Source organism: Hylobates moloch, unplaced genomic scaffold (assembly GCF_009828535.3).
Source record: "Hylobates moloch isolate HMO894 unplaced genomic scaffold, HMol_V3 SCAFFOLD_14, whole genome shotgun sequence".
Classification (NCBI taxonomy): Eukaryota; Metazoa; Chordata; class Mammalia; order Primates; family Hylobatidae; genus Hylobates; species Hylobates moloch.
This window is the reverse complement of record NW_026652289.1, coordinates 81,419,696-81,439,432: the sequence shown is the minus strand read 5'-3', so window position 1 is coordinate 81,439,432 and position 19,737 is coordinate 81,419,696. Positions and strand designations below refer to the sequence as shown.

Sequence of the window (19,737 nt, the reverse complement as noted above, 5' to 3'; positions counted from 1 at the left end):
CCATGTAAATCACTCTTTAATCTGTTTAAAGGGTAAGATTCGTGAGTGAGGAAAATAGTTACAACTATTTTGTTACCGGCATATATAATCATGTTCTATATCTAGACAGAACTCTCCAAGGTGTGAGACCTCAGTAGTGGGAAGGGAGACAAGATTTAGACAAATACCCACACAGAAATAAGGGGGGGACACATTTCTCCCACGTAGCAGAGTTAGGAGGTACTGAATCCAGATTTTGTCCTTATGTAGAGACCTTATGCTGGTTGAGAAAGCAAAATGACTAAATAAGGATTACTTATATCTGCAACTCATTTTAATGTCTTCTTTATTTTTAAAAGCAAATGGACTAGTGAAGGGAAATTCACTTCTCTGAATTGTAATACAGGATCATCCCACATTCAGGCTATCCAAAATTTGGGGGATCTGGAAGGCCAAAGACCAAAAATAAAGTAAAAAAATAGTAAATGAAGTTATTGGATATGAACTAACAAATGACAGGAGATTAAAATCTTCTAATTCTTGTGTCTGGCCATATAACTGAGTGCCACTGACCATTAGATAAAGACAGATTTTTAAAAATAATCACCCCTATTGTAAGGGATAGTCACTCCTGACTCATTGTCTTCTATTCTTCATCAGTTTGATTGTTTTTCCCTCCAGATCACATTTGTTGGAGTTGTTCTTTTGGTGAGATAGTGGTTGAAATAGTTTAGTTTTCCTTTTTAACTCCTGTTTTCACCTCTAGATGAATTTCCTTTTATGAAGGAATTTCATTCCATTTATGATCTAAATGAGGAGGAACTCCTTTAAATTCTTTCTTTTTTTGGACAGCTTCAACCTGTATTTCACTGAGTACCAGTGCACGGTAAGCAAAGAGGATACTATAAATAAAGTGAGTGAAATAGACATCTTCCCTCTCGTATCAGCTAAATAATGTCTCAAATATTTAAAAATTTAGAGAAGTGCCACAGAGGTAACAGAAAGAGGGGCAGTTATATTATTAAGAGTAGAAACCTAATTTTCCCAGGAGTACGTGTAAGAAAAGCCCTCCCTGTCTGAGGAGACGTCGTCATATGAACTCAGATATGAAGAAAGGTGGAGATCAATTAGGGGTAGGAGCAGCGAGGGCCCCGGGGAGTGTTCAAGTAGTGCAAATAACATCTGAAGACAGGATGAAGTGTAACCTTTCAGATCTGGAGGGCAGGATCCAAGCCACCAAGAAGTCTAGTGGTTCGTATCCTCTAAATACCCCTCACCACTATAATCTCCTGCCACTTACTCAACCACTCTAGTCCAAGGCACCAAATCCCCATGCTGGATTCTTAACCTGTCCTGATTGAGGTCCTCCTTTAAATCACATAGAGCTAGCCCATCTGAGTTCAATTTCCTCCTTTGTAAATTGGAGATAACAGTGCTTTCCTCAAGGGTTGTTTTTTCAATGAGAAATGAGATATTACTTAGTATCGAACTTGGCTGAGAGTATTAAATAAATGTTAGCTAACATTATTTTTGCTTTTTTTTTTTTGAGACAGGGTCTCGCTGTGTCACCCAGGCTGGAGTGCAGTGGTGTGATCTCGGCTACTACAACCTCCACCTCCTGGATTCAAGTGATTCTCCTGCCTCAGCCTCCCAAGCAGCTGGGAATACAGGTACCCGGCTAATACTGTTGCTAATAATATAACGCACATATCATGGAAGCTTGGGAAGTTTTTATAAAACAGGTGGGGCTTGATGGCAGTTTTGAAGGGTATTTGTTGCTTGCCTAGAACATGGGAAGTGGAGCTGGCAGTCCAAGCTCAAGGAGCCCCAGGAGCCAGGGCTTGCAGAGGCTGCAGGGGAGGAAAGTGTGTGTTGGGTGGGGAGGCTGGTATTGCATAGGTCCGGGGAGACCATCATGAGACTCCCTAGACCACAGGAAAAATCTTTTGTGGGAATAGTAAGCTCGGACAAGTAGACTAGAGACTATGAAGATAACCTCTCAGAGACTGACACAAATAATCCACTCATGCAAATAATCTCAAAGAATGCAGTCTTTTTTTTTTCCTAACTTTTGATTCTTAAGGATGAAGAATGTGGGTGGGGATGCTTGTTCCCAGTGTCAGTAAGTAAAATCTCTTGGTGGGGAAGTATTTTGAATATTTGCAAGGAAAGTTCAATGCTCTCAAAGTGGAGGTAAAAACTGGCACTAGGGATTTCTGTGTACCTGCCTAGAAATACAGGGCTTTAATCTACAGCCAATGTGAACTTCTTTAACTCTTTAAAACATCATCATTTCTGAGGAACTTCAGACTCTGTTCCGTAGGTCAGCACCAGACCAACAATATAGAGTTCCTGCGACCACTTATGATTTGAAACACAAACTCAGGCTTTGAATGTTTTAAAAACATCTGTATAACTATGGGTTGTTTAAAAATAGCTACACCCCAAAGAGTTTATTTCCAACATCTGACATGAATGCATTTTGCAGCAATTTGTTATGCAAATAATGGTAGCAGAGAAGACATGAAAAAACACTGACCCTTCTCAAAGCCCAATGGATTTAATGCTTTTGTTAATTCTGAATTCCAAGTCTAGAGGTTGTTTGTCTGTGGTGTATAAAATAAAATACTATATGTCTGCCTCAACTTTTCTTCTGATGAAGCTGTAATTTGCAAAGGAGCTATTGTTTCTCTATGGCTTCCCTAATTTTTCTTCACAGACAACTGTGCTTCAGTGTGGAGAGGGGTTTCAGTTTATTGACTGTTGAGATGATGCTGTGAGTATTTTCAAAGCAGAGGGGGCTGGGCGCAGTGGCTCACACCTGTAATCCCAGCACTTTGGGAGGCCGAGGCAGGCAGATCACGAGGTCAGGAAATCAAGATCATCTTGGCCAATATGGTGAAACCCCGTCTCTACTAAAATACAAAAAATTGGCCAGACATGGTGGTGAGTGCCTGTAATCTCAGCTACTTGGGAGACTGAGGCAGGGGAATCGCTTGAACCCAGGAGGTGGAGGTTGCAGTGAGTCGAGATCGCGCCACTGCACTCCAGCCAGCAGAAGGAAGAGCTTTTTGAGATGGAGACTCAGGTAGTGCTTGGAATTGCCGATAATTCAAGGCCTGATGATACGGGGGTTATTTGCTGAAGCTTCTATTTCAACTCTCCTTTATGACCCCGGGTTACCTAAATATGTCGCTTTCTAACGTTTTTTTTTTTTTTTTTTTTTTGTGAGAGGTGGGAGGTAGGGCAGACATCAGTCTTAGATTTGTCAATGGGAGAAAAGGGACAGACTTTTTTGCCGCCATTTTGTCCTTCTTCTAAAGTGTTAGCTCCTTTTTCCCACTTTACAACTCCTCCTCTCTCCCCTCCTCCTCTGCTCTGCTCTTCTCTACTGCCACCATTCCCAGCAGTTGTTTATTAAAGGCCGACTGCATGCTAGCTTTCTCATTTCTTCTTGTCTCTAATGGTCATATTTTAGGATGTCATTCCTCTACTGACTGCTACCACTTCTAGAGAAATCCTAACCTGTAATTCTTTTCTTAGAGGATAAGTAGAAAATACGTAATGGGGGTGGGGGGAAATGGTTTTGATCTTCAATTAGTGTAACTGATAGGGAGGAAAGGGCTTGGGTTAAGGGAATGTCTTATGAAGCAGCAGCTGTTTTATAAGGGACTCATCTGGAGAAGTGGGGTGTATCCTCTCTTGATAAGGGAGAAGACCCACAGAAAGCCAACTAGCATCAAAACAGCCCCAGGATCCAAGCACAGAGGAAGTGAGCCTTCTGACCCCCATCATCTAATAAGTCCCCGAAATTAGTCCATACAGGAGATGAGCAACATCCCAGGGAGCAGTCACTCACTCAAGTCCCTGGCCCAAAAGTGTAATGGACTTTGTTTTATGGTTTAATGGACTTTAAGCTAAGTTAAAAGGCACTTCTCTGAAATCTGATGAGATATCCAAGCATCTTTTTTCTGAAGGTCTCCGTTGAAAATACCACTTATGAGTAACTTCTGTAAAGAAAACCTATATGAAAACACCAGAGATGAACCAGCTGCTTTTTTTTCCCTGAACTCTTAGCAAATGATCTAAGGGTTTAAACATATTAAAGGCCACAATTTCAACTTCTGGAATCAATAGGGCAAAGGAATGTGGGCATATTCATTTAAATATGAATTTGCTGACTCCATTCTTACTCTCTTGGGTTCCTCCATAAGCCCAGACCTTACGCTAAAAGGCAGCTACTTCTCACACTGCTGCGGATTTTGAGAACCATCGCCTTTTGTCATCTTCACCCTGATCCTTCTCATCTTTTTTTCTGATTCTCAGAACCTCCTGGCATTTATTTCCAATTCAGTTCTGTTTCCTTTCACCAACTCGGGTTAGCATGCCTGTTTTGTCATACTCTGATGAAAAGCAAATTAAATTCTTGGATGGTAAACTCTTTTCTTAAACTTCTGTCTGGTTCTTCAGAAAAAAAATAAAAATTATATTTCTGTTAATATCAACCAAAATATTGAATCCATCTCAGGATCCTACATCCCTTGACCAACAAGCTGATAAAGCTGCCTAACTCATCTTAGTCAACCTCTTCCTCTCACATGGTGTGTGGAACAGAACTTGGTCTCCCTTGGGCTTCAATAGTAGCAAATTGAGGAAGTAAGACCTTAATTACATATAAATATGTTTCCACCCTATGTTAGCTCTGTTCCCTTGCCCTTTCACACTTCAAGCTGCCTCAAGGAGGAAAAAATCAGACAAATAGAACACAAACAAAAGACAGAAAACAGGAGCCCAAGGGCTAAATCAAGACTATTAATAGTTCCTCCAAACAAAGAAACCAACTGCCATCATCCAAGCTCTGTTCATCTAGTTCTTCCTTTCTCCAAATGTGGCTGAAACTCATCTCCCTTTTAGCCCTCTCTTACTCCCATTGTTATTATTTTCAGCCATTTTTCCCTGAGAAAAGGCAGCAGCATCAAGAAGTGAGAAAATAAAGTAATCTAGGTAGCACCTTTCTCTGAACAAATACTTTTCCATCTTTTTCTTATTTCCACTGATCTTGAAAACAGAATCACTGTTTAAAGGGGAGAAGCCCTAATTCCCTCTGATCACCTTGGTTAATTTTAGAATGGGTGCTTCATACTCACCACACAGAGAAATCTAAGGCTTTTATTCATTTAAACCCTTCAAAATGATAACATTATGATATCAAAAACTTAAAAGTTCTGCCATTCCCAAACTGCCATGCAGTTGGCTTTGTGGCTTTGGACACTCTCAGAGGGAAGGCATCACCTTTGTTAGAGTTTGTGAATTTAAATTAGTTTGGGTTTGTTTGAAGCAGAGCAACATCAGAAAATCCAGTCCCTTTCTTCCTAAAAGCACAAGGCTGCTAGTGAGCAGGCCCATGAGGAAGAGCTGGAGGAGAGGGCAGGGCACAGGGATGTCACCCAGCCTGGCTGGGATACGTGTCAGGCCTGACCACGTAATCATAGATACTCATGAACGAGGGAAAGCAGACTATTCAGATAAAATGAAAACTGATTTTAAATAAGAGGTACCCCTTATTCTGTTTATTATTTCTTCTAAATCGTGGCTCTAAAAAAATAAACTTAGAATTATTTTCCTTTTCCAAACTGAAATATCTTTTTCTTCCTGGCTTAGACCACCAACCAGGTCTCTGCCACCGGAAGCCGAGAAAATACCGGATATCCTTTGAGGAAGCCTGATCAGATGCCCTATTATCCCAATTTCCAAACCAAAGATGCTTGGAGATGAAGACACATTTTTTTGGTGTGTGTTCTAAGTTGCAACCTCAAAAACTTGGCAGTTTTCTCACCATGGACTGTGATTTCCATGATGTGATGGTTTGGGAGGGTTTGTTTTCAAATAGATGTTATGGGTGATTCCAAGGGAATTCTATTTCAATCCCCGAGTTGACAACCTTTCCTTCTTAAGTGTAACTTTGGTGTTCAGATGACCTTGGGACACAGACAAGGAAGATTCCCAGTGGTAAATGTCTGTGTGGTACAAAATGGGAAGGCAGAAAGTGAAAGTTGTAAAGTCATGAAAATAAGAAAGAGCTTTTCATGCATTATCTTTCACACTGTTCTTCTTTTTCTGTTTTTATTTTATTTTATTATTATTTTCTTGAGACAGGTTCTCACTCTGTTACCCAGGCTGGAGTGCAGTGGCATGATCATGGCTCGCTGCAGCCTCAATCTTCTGGGCTCAAGTGTTCCTCCCACCTCAGCCTCTCTGTACCTGGGACTATAGGTGCATGCTATCATGTCCCAGCCAGTTTTTAAAAATTTTTTGTAGGATGTGGCCTCCTTATGTTGCCCAGGCTCGTCTTGAACTCCTGGCCTCAAGTGATCCTCCCACTTTAGCCTCCCAAAGTCCTGAGATTACAGGTGTGAGCCACTGTGCTCACACCTGGGATTACAAGGCTGCTCGCTAGCAGCCTTGTGCTTTTAGGAAGAAAGGGACTAGATTTTCTGATGTTGCTCTGCTTCCAAACAAACCCAAACTAATTCAAATTCACAAACTCTAAAAGGTGATGCCTTCCCTCTGAGAGTGTCCAAAGCCACAAAGCCAACTGCATGGCGGTTTGGGAATGGCAAAACTTTTAAAAGCTTTTGGTATCATAATTTACTTTTATTTAGGAGGATAGTACAGTTCACATTTTCTCCTTTTTCACAGGTTCTATTTAGTGTCATTTACAGTAACAGTAATTCATATTCTAACTTAGCTTTACCTCAGCAACTCTTTCTCCCCTTACTTTTAGTCTCAGTACTACGAATGCCTGCATGCTTTCGCCCCAGAACCGAGGCCTTCATATTTCTCTCCCTAAGCTGTATATGTCTTACAAACTTGTAAAATGAATGTAAATGAATGTAAAACTTTCCCCTTGTTTGGTGAAGAACAAGAGGATACACCCATTGCTTGAGCATACATCTCCCTCAGTCTCTCTCTTTTTTTTAGAATGCAAAGTATTTTATTTTTAAACTTTAAAATCTGAAAACAAGCTAGCCTATGTTAAATAACATAGTTTCCAAAGCTGAACGTGCTCACTTGGAGCCCAGTTTTCTGCTTCAAACACAAACACAACTTCCTGACACTCCTAGATGGGAACACTACTGTTTGATGATCTGTGATTAGATGAACTGATCAATCTCAGTGGGTAACATCCCTTTATTTTTTTCCTTGGTAAGGGTTTAAAAATCCTAAAATAGATGCATTTTTTTTTTTTTTTAAGTTTTACACTGACAATTTCATTCCAAATGTCTCCTGGGAGACACAGACCATGTACAGGAATCCATTTTCATCCTTCTCACTCTGCTACACCTCTGAGATCAGTGTGGAAATGCTCACCATGCTGTGTCTGTTCACCACCAGGAGGAAGGCTTGATTAGCACTGAGCTGGAGGCGCCTTCTAATGATCTTGATGAGCTCACTCAGGTTGATGTGGTCTGGTACAAGGAACATCGCTTTATCCAGGACGGGAAGCTGCTTCTCACCCTTGTATCGTTCTGTTACCACCAGGATTTTGGGTGGATGCTGCTCTCGGAGAAGTCGGACTTCTACTCTTTGTTCGAAGGTGTGGTGTGGCCTGAAGGTCTTCTCTGATGTCATGGTGCAGGGATCTGGGTGGTGGTGGCGACACAAGGGTTCTGGCGGCTCCTGGGGGTGGTGGTGGCAGTGAATCTAACTCTGGCGACAGTGACTTCTCTTGTCTCCCTCAGTCTCTTTATTAGATGCTTGATCCATCAGAAAGTCTCAAGGTTCTATGCACCTCAGCAACCCCAGTGACAAGGCAAGGGGTTCATGGACTGATTCCTGAAGCCCTCTTGTGTTTAGAGATTGGGAAGATGAAGAACCAGCTTAGGAGACAGAGGAATGCCCATGAAGTAGAGAGAAGACAAAAGAGGGTTAGGGCCTAAAGCAAGAAGGAGTTTTCAATCCATCATTTGATCAACTATATCTAATGCTCCTGAAAAGTGGAGTAAGATTTTGTGTCAGATATATAGGGTCTTTTAGACTAGAATAGTGTCTGATTCTTCTTTTTTTCCTCAGAGTCTCACATACAGTAGATAAATTATAAATGCTGAATGAACAACTGAAAAAGAATAGTAGTGATTGGTCAAAGAGAATGGGATGTGCTCTCTGTTAATTCCTTGCCCATCAACAGATGCCCATCCTAGGGCAAAATAGGAGAAAGACTATCATTTCCACAGTCCTCATGCTGAAAGGATCCCAAGTGCTATTGCCTCATTTATGTAGCATGATCCAGAGACACTTCCAGTCTGAAGAACTTCAAAGGTTTTAGGAAGCTAAGGTGGAGGGCTCAGGGAGGAATGAAGGCAAGAGGGAAAGGGACGAACAACCACAATAAAAGGCGGACACGTTCACAACGATGCTGGGCAAAGACAGCGATTCCTGAATATGAAGGAATCTGGAGAGCGAGTCACAAGAAACCAAAAACATAAGGGGGTGGGGGAGATGCTGAGAGAAAACAGAAAGCTATGAAAGAAGGCAGAGGCTCAAACCGAGGTAAGAGAGAAAAAATTAAAAGCAGAAGGGGAGAAAGAAAAAGAAATCGGGAGAGGTGATGCCAACGTATGGAAAAAGAGCAAAGGAAACACAGGGCCATTGCCTGATGCTGAGAACAGTCTGGGGACTGAGCAACTGGTGCCCGATTTCTGTGCATCTCAAGAGGAGACAAATGGCAGATTGAGGGGACTCTCTTGGCATTCTGGATCCAAGAGGAAAACATACCAGGCGCAGTGAAAATGCTCAAGTAAACACAAACAGCAGCAGCCGTGGGGTTACGAGTGACCTGACTGCAGGCTCTGTCCTCTCCTGGCCTCCAGCCTGTGTGTACAACACACATGCCCACTTAAAGGGGGAGGGCAAAAATCTCCTGCAACTGGGTGACCTCTGTTGTCAGCATTTGGCTAATTAAGGAAAGATATTACCCTACAGATCTCTATGCCTTGGTCCTACTTCCTGCTCGTTAAAAAATGGTTTACTGAGAAAAAAATCAAGGCAACAGAATCCAAATTATTATTTTTTCTCCCAAATGAGCTGAATGACAGTGGCTGTTGCCAGAACACTTGAACAATAGGATTGTGACACGAAGACTGAAATCTAAACATGAAGAAATCTCGAGAGCCAAGCAGTCCCCATTATCTCATGCTTGTACGACCATAGTCCAAAAGATGAGTGATGAGTCTCCATTTGTGCAAGCACAGCAGCAGTCCAAGGCCCTGACACAGCCACTAATTGCCCATCTGCTTGTTTACACAGCCCAGAGATGGTGACTGGACAAACAGCTCATTTCCCTTGAAACGGGACCAAACTGGGAGGAGCCTGTCACATGGGACAGAGGAGGACTAGGAAGAGCTCTCATGGGAAAGTGCCCCCAGATCAAAGCCAAGGACCAGCAGGCCAAGCAAAAATGGGTTCCAGCGGCTGGCTTCTCACAGGCAGCTTCAGGTCTACCGCTTTCTGCACCCTGCCCACCCACTCCCAGCAGAACTGGAACCCCTCTCCCTGAGGACAGGACATTTTGAGCCATTCACATAAAAGTCTCAACCAGGGAGCGTCAGCACCAACCCAACCTTCAGGCCTTGGCAGCAAGGACAATTGTGTTCAGGTGAACTTCTAGCCCTTTCGGACTTCACTGGATGCTTGGCATTTGCTACACTAGTTCCAATTTTAGTGTTCTGCTTGTCTCGTAGACTGGACTGTAAACAACTTGAGCACAAGGGACCTGAAGCCCCTGGATTCCACAGCAGGGCACTTTACACGTGAAGAGCCATTAGCCAGTAAATGCTTATGGTTGTTAATGATGATAAGCTACTCCAAACATAGTTTATTTATTTGCCTACATCATAAGCTTGGCTTCTTGAGACAAGAGACTCAGACTTCTCATTTATACTCTTGGCAGGCTGCGGAAATCAATAATGGCTCGCACCCATCAGTGTCCTGGAAGTAGGATTGACAGAGAAGATTCTCTTGAGAACCGATTTCTCCTCAAAATAAGATTAGGCTTAAAAAAAAAAAAAAATCAACCTCCCTACTGCTTGGCTCACAGGTATGGTGCTAATGGCAGCAACTCAGTCATGAAGTGGGAAACAACAGTGTAAAAAATCCTTGTTAATTTGCTTATAATGATCCAGAACTAACTACAGGTACACTGAAGAACTGTATACTTAATGGGAGGGAGATCTACATTGCTAAGTCAGTAAGACCAATTTCCGATTTTTCCCTGTGAGCATTTGCAGAGCCACATATTGGCAACATAAGAAACTACAGTTGAACAAACCTAAGAAGTGATGAATCCTCCCCGAGAGGAGAGCTGCAGCCCTGAAATCCAAAGCGGAATGAGGTGGCGGCAGCTTGAGGTCTGTGGGTGAAACTCAGCACTCCCAGTCTAGGGTGCTGCTCACCCATTAACTTGGCCTCCTCTTGCCACTGCTGTGTTTTAGCCCTTAGTGAGCATCTGTGTGGCTCAGATTTAACCAGACCGAAGGGGCTGTGGTGGTGAGAGGGCAGAGAAAGCTGGAGGAAGAAATGGCTTTTTTTCTGGAGAGGAGTGAGGACTAAGTCACTTCAAGGAAGATCATATTCCCAGGAGGAGCCATGATATGATATTATTTGAATGTCTAGCTCCAGGTAGCTCTATTTTTCCCTTCTCACTACTAGAAGATTGTAATCACCTGGTATCAGCACATTCAAGATACTACCGAGGACCTAACAGCACGGCTAAAACCTCTCATCTCTGCACATAACTGTGTGCAAATGACTAAAATCACTTTGCTTCAAAAACAGAGTAGCTGTGTGAAAGGCATTTTAGAGCATGTGGGATTCCACACACAGGCAAGTTCCAGGGATCTCAGAAGCTTGGCTATTTCGTTCAGTGCCCAGGAGGCAAAGATGAGGACAGGCAGTCGTGTGGGTGGGAGGCAGTCCTTGGATGATTAGCACAGGTGTCCAGGAGGGAGGGGAGGGTATGGAAATGGTACAAACATGAGAGAAAGCTGTGCCAGTGGGTCACCATGCCCCATTCGTACAGAACATTGAGTGGGAGGTCTGTCCGCTGTAACTGTGGACAACCGAAATACTGAAAAAACGTGCACACACTGGTTAAATTCTAAACAGTGGGATAAATAGTTGTTTAAAGAAGAACAGATAATTGCTCATTCCACCCTCCCCAATCTTTGGAAGATAGACACAGGAGTGTCACACAGTACAAGAGTTTGTATTACACAGAAAGACGCACTTACATGCAGAAACAAAATTTAAAAACAAACAAACCACCGGCATTTATCACCGTTTATCCAGCCAGTGGTTTTCTTTATCCCCTTGGCTATTACTTTAGATATTTTTGCTTGGAACTTCTCCCCCCCTTTTTCTGACAGCTCATTGATCTTGGGTTGGATCATCACAGTTCGTGGGAAACAATACAGGCTACTTTTCTAGCTTATTCCTTCTTAGATGCCTCTTGGATGTTGTCCATTTAATATGTTTGAGAAATATAGAGAGACAAAACACACAGTGTTTTAATCTCAGAGTATATGTAGTGTGTCCCTGGAGAAGAAGTCTCATAGATCCAAGGGAATCATTTCATTATTTTAAAGTAAGGCTTACATCTCAAATTGATCCACCTGGAACATGTAATCAAAACTCATGAACTTTAATATAAATTCCAGATTCTGGTTTCTTATCTATATTTTTGGGAACATAACACTGGTAGATAAACTAATTGAAAAAAGTATTTTCACTGTGATTTAGAAATGGCTTTTAACTACTTCTACACATTCCATCGCTCCATCTCAGAAGAAGTGGAGTAGAAAACTGCAGCAAATGGGACTTTATATTAAAGTCCTAGGAAATATATTCTGGCTGAGGTGATGGTTCTTGTGTGCTTCAGTAGGCATGCAACATGTGAATCACTTTGTGGAACTGGGTTCGTGAGGCTAGTATTTATGAAGCTGTATTATTTCCTTCTGTGTAGTAACAAAGAGAGTGATTAAGGAGAATGAGAAAATCCTGTTTCCTGGAAATACCATCCATCCTGAAGGAGTTATGAGAACCAGAACAGATTTGTATTTTGCTATTTATCTGACACTTAAAGATTATACAATCCATTTTCCTAGGGCAAGCACAAATGGTCAGTTTTATAAATCTTGATGGACTAAGTCAAGTAAAAGACAGAGCCTGCTAGTTACGAGTCCAGATATCAAGAGACACAAATCTGAGGAACAATCAATTAGACACCGTGGTAGCTTGTCTCCAAGATGTCCACAGTCAGCTCTTTCCTTCCCTGCATGTTTGTGCTGTTCTCTAGTTGAAAGGTGGCGTCTATTCACTCCCTTAAAACTGGGCTAGACTGAGACTTCTCTGAACAACAGTGACGTGATGTTTCACTCCCAGTGTTTGAGAGGATAGGCAACTTCTAATTTCTTTTCCTTGGAACATTTGCTCAGGAAAAAGCCAGTAACTACGTAAGAAGGCTTACTGCTGCGAGACCACCATGCTATGAGAAAGCGCAAGCCATGTGGAGTGACTGCACAGGCTCTCAGAGATGCCCAGCCCAACTCCACCCTCCATCCACACGAGCCGAGGTGCTGCAGCCTACAGATGATTTCAATTCCAGCCATAATCTAACTCCAACTTCACAGGAGACCTGAAGTAAGAACTAGCCAGTTAAGTCTAGTCAACTCATTAAACTGTGAGAGATAGGCATACATTGTTTTAGCCTACTAAGTTTTGAGGTGGTTGGTTATGCACTGTGGATTCCTATTGCCAATCGGCTATAATTATAAAATATCCACTGGCAAATGTAAGTTCCAGAGGCAAAGACTGTGTTCCTTTTGCTTATCATTGTATTCATAACATGGAGCACAGTGCCTAGAACATAGAAAGCCCTAAACTAATAATACATAACAGTTTGAAAAAGTTTATCTGTACTAGTATGAAAGAAAGACCCATAGTCAAATGGCTGACATTTTTTAGCAAGCTTGATGGCCATAATAACCTTATGGTGGTGGCATTACTACCTCTGTCTTTGAGATGAGGGAACCTCAGCTTTCTTTTTTTTTTTTTTGAGGAAGTAAGCTTCCCAAGCTCAGAAAGGTAGGGGAGAGGGCCGGGCGTGGTGGCTCATGCCTGTAATCCTAGCACTTTAGGAGGCCAAGGCGGGCAGATCACCTGAGGTCGGGAGATCGGGACCATCCTGGCCAACATGGAGAAACCCTGTCTCTACTAAAAATACAAGAAATTAGCCGGGCATGGTGGCACATGCCTGTAATCCCAGCTACTTGGGAGGCTGAGCCAGGAGAATCGCTTGAACTCAGGAAGCAGAGGTTGTGGTGAGCCAAGATCACACCATTGCACTCTAGCCTGGGCAACAAGAGCAAAACTCTGTCTCAAAAGGAAAAAAAAAAAAAAGAAAGAAAGGTAGGGGAGAGATTTGAACTCAGGTTTGTGCAATTCTAAAGCCAGCCTCTGTTTATTATAGTCTCCCAGGAGACTACAACAGAAACAATGAGAAAACAATTTGAAAGAGATGCAAAACCCACCCCTTGAATCTTACCCAGGACTATCGAGCTCCATTAATTGCTGTCAACATGCTGGAACCTATTTCACATGAAGCTCAGACCAATTACAATGAATGCCACAGTCATGACTACAAGCTAGAAACCAATGCCAGAGGAAGCTTAAGTTAAAGAAAGCAACGATCATGCACATATATTATGTTAGCAATTAGGCTTAATCCTAGAATCATGAAGCCAAAGGGAATATATTAAAGAGAGAATAGTGCCCTCCTGGGAAGAACAGCAATTTCAAATAGACTTTTTAGTGGCTTTCTACATTACCTACTTGAATATATTATGCTCCCCTAGAATTACTATATTACAATTACCCACGCCACATTTTATTTATTTCAGCAAGGAAATGGGATGGTGCAATGAGCTCAGTGGGCAGATTGTTTGGTTATTTCAATGAATAATTTGAATGTCAACAAGTTGGTGGATGCTAAGACGAAAGGGGAAGTAGTAAATGGCAAAGGTCTCAATGCCTGCCTCTGAGATGGAGTAAGGATGAGCTATCAGGACTGGCACTTCACTTCTAGAAGTTGAGCCCTCAGGTTTTGCTAAATTTATAAAAGCACATGATTTAATGTCGCATATTTCCTATAACGAGAAAACCAGTTTATCTCTGTTTAAAACAGTTCTGATTTACTCAAATACACATTTTTAATTTTCACTAAAAATGTTATAAATAAATCAGAATTTAAATAAAAAAACTGGGAGGGGAAGGTAGATCTATTTCTCAATTCAGAAGATTAATAAAAGGATTAAGGAATTTAACAATCATATTCTCTAGCCTCGGCTTACAACTTTTTAAAGGCTCAGTTTCTCAATAAATGGAAAAGCAAATTCTCATTATTCTCCCAATCTGTTCGAAAGCAGAGCTGCGGTGTTACAGTGATTAACAGTTATCAAGGCCCATTAAAGTTGTAATTATAGTGGCGTTTACTATCTTTTTCCCTCATTTTTAGCTATTGAGACAGGGTCTTTGTGGATTCCAGGGATCATGTGTTTGCAGTTCAATTCAGCAGCCACTAGGTGGTAATATTGTTGATTTTGGTAGCCATGAAGTGTGATCTATCAGACCTGCCGTCTTAAATGGAATTATGTACATCCCTCATATCATCAAGATGTAACTACAGAAATAATTATACTTTAAAATATGTAAAATATTTTAATTGTGAAAAATATAATCCCTTATAAAAGTTCCATGCATATCTGGTACCTTTTAAATTTATGCTAATTCTACTTACCTTTTATTCTAATTATACACATGACTATCTTCAAATTATACATATAACAAAAAGAAAGTGTCAGGTCTTAGAGAAATCCAGCTTATATTCATTGCTTTTGGCTTATTTTTAGAGGAGATGAAAAAGATGCACATAACTTTCCTTCTAAAATTATGGCCGTCCTCTGTAGTAAATAATTATTTGCCACTTGTACTTGGAACCACTGCTATTCGCACCATTGGGTAAGTAAAATTTCTGTGATTAACTTTCTGAGACCCACTGTCTGAAGCATCTGATAAGATTTGACAAAATGACATAACAGCAGCAGCGGCTGATATACATAGTGCCAGGTTCTGAGCTAACTGCTCCACATACATTATCCTGCGTTCCTACTAGAGCTGCCACAATTCATTTAACGCCAAATGAACTCAGCAGAAGAAACATACCCGTATTATTTGAAAGAATGAAAAGATCTTTCCAGAACTGGACATCGTCTACAAAACTATGTATTATATAACATGTATTATGCATAATAACTCGCAGAAGGCAATACAGGTGTTAAGCTCTTCCATTATGAAGAAGACAATAACTGTATAAATCAAAGAGAAGTCTTGTGATAGCATCTTTGATCAATCACTGATGAAAACCTTGCCATAGTTGTCAAGAATCCAAAGAGAAAGTGGTGGCTAGGCCAATAATTACGTGAAGCAATTTATCATGAGAACAACCATTATGCAAGATGCAGAGCTCAATACTGATTCCATAAAATACTTAAATACTTGTCACTGCAATTCTTTACTAATTACAATGGAAACGCTGTTGTTATTGTTGGGAAAGGTAAAAGAGGATCTCTATTAAGACCTCAGAAAAGGAATCTTTGAGGTTAAGCTATTACCAAAGGTTAATGCAAATCTACTATTCTGATACTTTTCTCCTTTAGATGGTGAAACAAAAACGCTTATTTCTATTTACCCCTAGGGTCCTGGGACTCAAGAGAAACTAAGTGGTTCTCTAAGTTAGTAGGATGGCACAGTAACAACGCTGGGATTGAGCTCACCCTGACCTTAAGTAAGTTACCAAGACCCTCAGACTCAGTTTTCTTATCCGGTAAGTTAGGAATGAAAAAAATCAGTTTCAAAGGATTGCTGCAAAATTAAATGAAGTGCTATGCACCTGTTGAAGTCAAGTAGCATGCTCCCCAATCCCCCCCCGCACCCACACACACACCAGAAATAAAAATTCAGGAGGGAAATTTTCAGTATATTGGTGTTTCTCACAGAAGGTCAAAGTGGGATAATAAGAATGTCTTAGGCCGGGCACGGTGGCTCACGCTTCTAATCCCAGCACTTTGGGAGGCCGAGGCGGGCGGATCACGAGGTCAGGAGATCAAGACCACGGTGAAACCCCGTCCTTACCAAAAATACAAAAAATTAGCCGGGCGTGGTGGCGGGCGTCTGTAGTCCCAGCTACTCGGAGAAGCTGAGGCAGGAGAATGGCGTGAACCCGGGAGGCGGAGCTTTCAGTGAGCCGAGATCGCGCCACTGCACTCCAGCCTGGGCGACAGAGCGAGACTCCGCCTCAAAAAAAAAAAAAAAAAGAATGCCTTAAATGTAACACATTGTATTTATTAAAGCTTTATAGTTTATATGGTGGTTTCCTATGTACGTTATCTAATTTCATCTTCATAATGACACTGTGTACTAGATATTACTATTCCCATTTTACAGACAAGAAAAAAAAAGGCCCCAAGAACTCAAAATCCTTTGCAAAATCACACAGAAAGGTTAAGTGGTGAACCCAGAGTTCAAACCTAGGTCTTCTGACTTCAAGCACAAAGCTCTCTCACTACATTCAGAACACTTAAAACCACAACATTTTATTGTGCCTATCGTTAATAAGACTGTATTGCACACTTAAGAATTTGTTAAGAGGGTAGAATTCATGCTAAGTATTCTTACTAAAATAACAAAAGTTGTATGTATGTAGAAAAAAGTATTGCTTAATCTAATTAAACTAAACAGCTTCTGCACAACAAAATAAAGTAGCATCAGAGTGAATAGGCAACCTACAGAATGGGAGAAAATTTTTGCAATCTACCCATATGACAAAGGCCTAGTATCCAGAATCTACAAGGAACTTAAATTTCCAAGAAACAAACAACCCCATCAAAAAGTGGGCAAAGGAGACGAACAAACACTTCTCAAAAGAAGACATTTATGCGGCCAAAAAACATTAAAAAAAGTTCAATATCACTGATCATTAGAAAAATGCAAATCAAAACCACAATGAGATGCCATCTCCCACCAGTCAGAATGGCGATTAAAAAGTCAAGAAACAATAGATGCTAGTGAGGCTGCAGAGAAATAGGAATGCTTTTACACTGTTGGTGGGAATGTAAATTAGTTCAACCATTGTGGAAGACAGTGTGGTGATTCCTCAAGGATCTAGAACCAGAAATACCATTTGACCCAGCAATCCCATTACTGGGTATATACCCAAAGGATTATAAATCATTCTGCTATAGAGACACACACACGTATGTTCACTGCAGCACTATTTACAATAGCAAAGACTTGGAACCAACCCAAATGCCCATTGATGACAGACTGGATAAAGAAAATGTGGTATATATACACCATGGAATACTATGCAGCCATAAAAAAGGATAAGTTCATGTCCTCCTAGTTTTTCCAAAACAAACTAATGAAATGTGAAAAGGGTGACTTCACAAGGGGACAACAAGGTCTCTATATAGAAAGAAAGAGCCTGACTGACTTGGCTCCATCCTCTACTTCTACCTGGGGACATTTCCAATCATCAGAAAGAGGTTAATGCAACTGCAGCTCCAGAGTCTCATCAAACTGTCCTGGATTCTGCCATGATGAAAGGGAAATGAAGAGATTACCCAATAACACCATCATGAGGTTGTCCTTAGTAATACTTTAACTCTTACATGGTTAAGGGCCTTACTCGAAGTTGTAAAAATCAGTTTAAGGTACAGTCCCCTGTTCTACCAAAGCAAGCAAATAATCTGGTTCCGTAAGGTTGGAAAGATGTAGGGTGTGTGTGTGTGTGTGTGTGTGTGTGTGTGTGTGTAAATATCTGCTGCTGCTGCTGTTCTAGTAAAGACCCTGTAAGAGTTAATGATACTTATCTGACAAATAATATCTTATCTCCAAATCCAACCACTACCATCCCTCTTCCACTGGCATGTAGTTCTGAGACAGTGTTTAAAAACAGGAGACAAGGCTGGGCGTGGTGGCTCATGCCTGTAATCCCAGCACTTTGGGAGGCTAGGGCGGGTGGATCACTTGAGGTCAGGAGTTCCAGAAAAACAGGAGACAAACTCTTTAAAACATTAGAGTTAAGGCCGGGCGCGGTGGCTCACGCCTGTAATCCCAGCACTCTGGGAGGCCAAGGCGGGCGGATCACGAGGTCAGGAGATCGAGACCATCCTGGCTAACACAGTCTCTACTAAAAATTACAAAAAATTAGCCAGGTGTAGTGGCGGGCACCTGTAGTCCCAGCTGCTCGGGAGGCTGAGGCAGGAGAATGGCATGAACCTGGGAGGCAGAGCCTGCAGTGAGCTGAGATCGCGCCACTGCACTCCAGCCTGGGCGACAAAGCAAGACTCTGTCTCAAAAAAAAAAAAATAGAGTTAAGGCCTAAAATGCAAATATGCGTGGAAGAGGTCAGATCCTGACAATGATCCCAAGATATAAATGACTGAGATTTGGTTCTATCTTTGTGATTAGGTTTAAAGGATGGTCTGTGTTGGGGTAATCTGAGAGAAGATCTTTACTCTCTCATTTTGGCATATTCATAAAAGTGTACATTGAAGCACCCGTGTAATGAAGAGCCCAAATGAAATAAAGAACAGGATTATGGCAATAAGAAAAAAAATATGAGGAATAGGTAAAACACTCCATGTATTAGAAGCCTCTTCTTGACCATAATGTGAATTAGGGTTCATGTGACATACCTAATAATAACATCACAAAAGTGTGACGCCTGAAACTGAAGTGATGATGGAACCATGAGCAAAATAAGTGAAGTCAGTCCAAGTCAAGGAGAAAGAACTGAGGGGCTCCAGCAGATTCATGTGTGTGTGTGTATTGGACTGTCTTGAGCTCTCAATGCCTTTAAACATTTCCTTGCATTTTCCCATTGACTGGGAGGCTTCCATTAGACAGAGCCATCTAGAGTGATGTTGAAGAAGGCAGCCATAGGAAAGAAACCAAGGTATTAGCTCATAGATCTTGCTCCATAAGGGACCTTCAGATTTCCTTTTAAGTAGTCCAGTTCAGCACCCAACGAAAGTAATGAGGCTGGCCGGGCGCGGTGGCTCACGCTTGTAATACCAGCACTTTGGGAGGCCGAGGCAGGCGGATCACGAGGTCAGGAGATCGAGACCACGGTGAAACCCCGTCTCTACCAATTGCAGTGAACCGAGATGGTATGATCCAGCCTGGGGACAAGGTGAGATTCGGTTCAAAAAAAAAAAAAAAAAAATAATGGGCTGTGAGCTCTAGGTTCAGGTGGCTAAGGGACCCCAGTTGGTATAATAATGGGGAAGCAGTGAATAGGAAGCAGAATCTTAGAGGAAAAATGTGAAGTGCAAAGTACTATAGAAAGTTGTTTTTCAAAAAAAATTTGTTTAATATTTTAAAAGGTATTCATTGGTTAAAACACCCAAATTTATGAAAAATCTGCATACACCTATGAACCTCATCTGCCTATTTTCTACCTGCTGCAGCAATGAACCTGTTTGATTAGTTTTAGGAGTAACAGTTTGAATATTTAACAATAACACAGGTACTAACCAGCAGAACAGGCAACCTGTATGGGTGTTACGGTGAGGACCAGCTGAATATCAGTCTTAGGTTAGTTCTTCTTTTTTTTTTTTCCAGAGACAGAGTCCCGCTCTG

General features: G+C 41.5%; 1 protein-coding gene and 1 pseudogene across 7 annotated transcripts in view; both read right to left on the bottom strand.

Annotated features, from left to right (window-relative positions):
* Positions 1–19,737, bottom strand: part of FMN1 (formin 1) — a 434,114-nt gene that overhangs the window by 64,705 nt on the left and 349,672 nt on the right. The gene's annotated exons all lie outside the window — the stretch shown is intronic.
* LOC116481774 (microtubule-associated proteins 1A/1B light chain 3 beta 2-like) lies at positions 7,237–7,751 on the bottom strand (annotated as a pseudogene).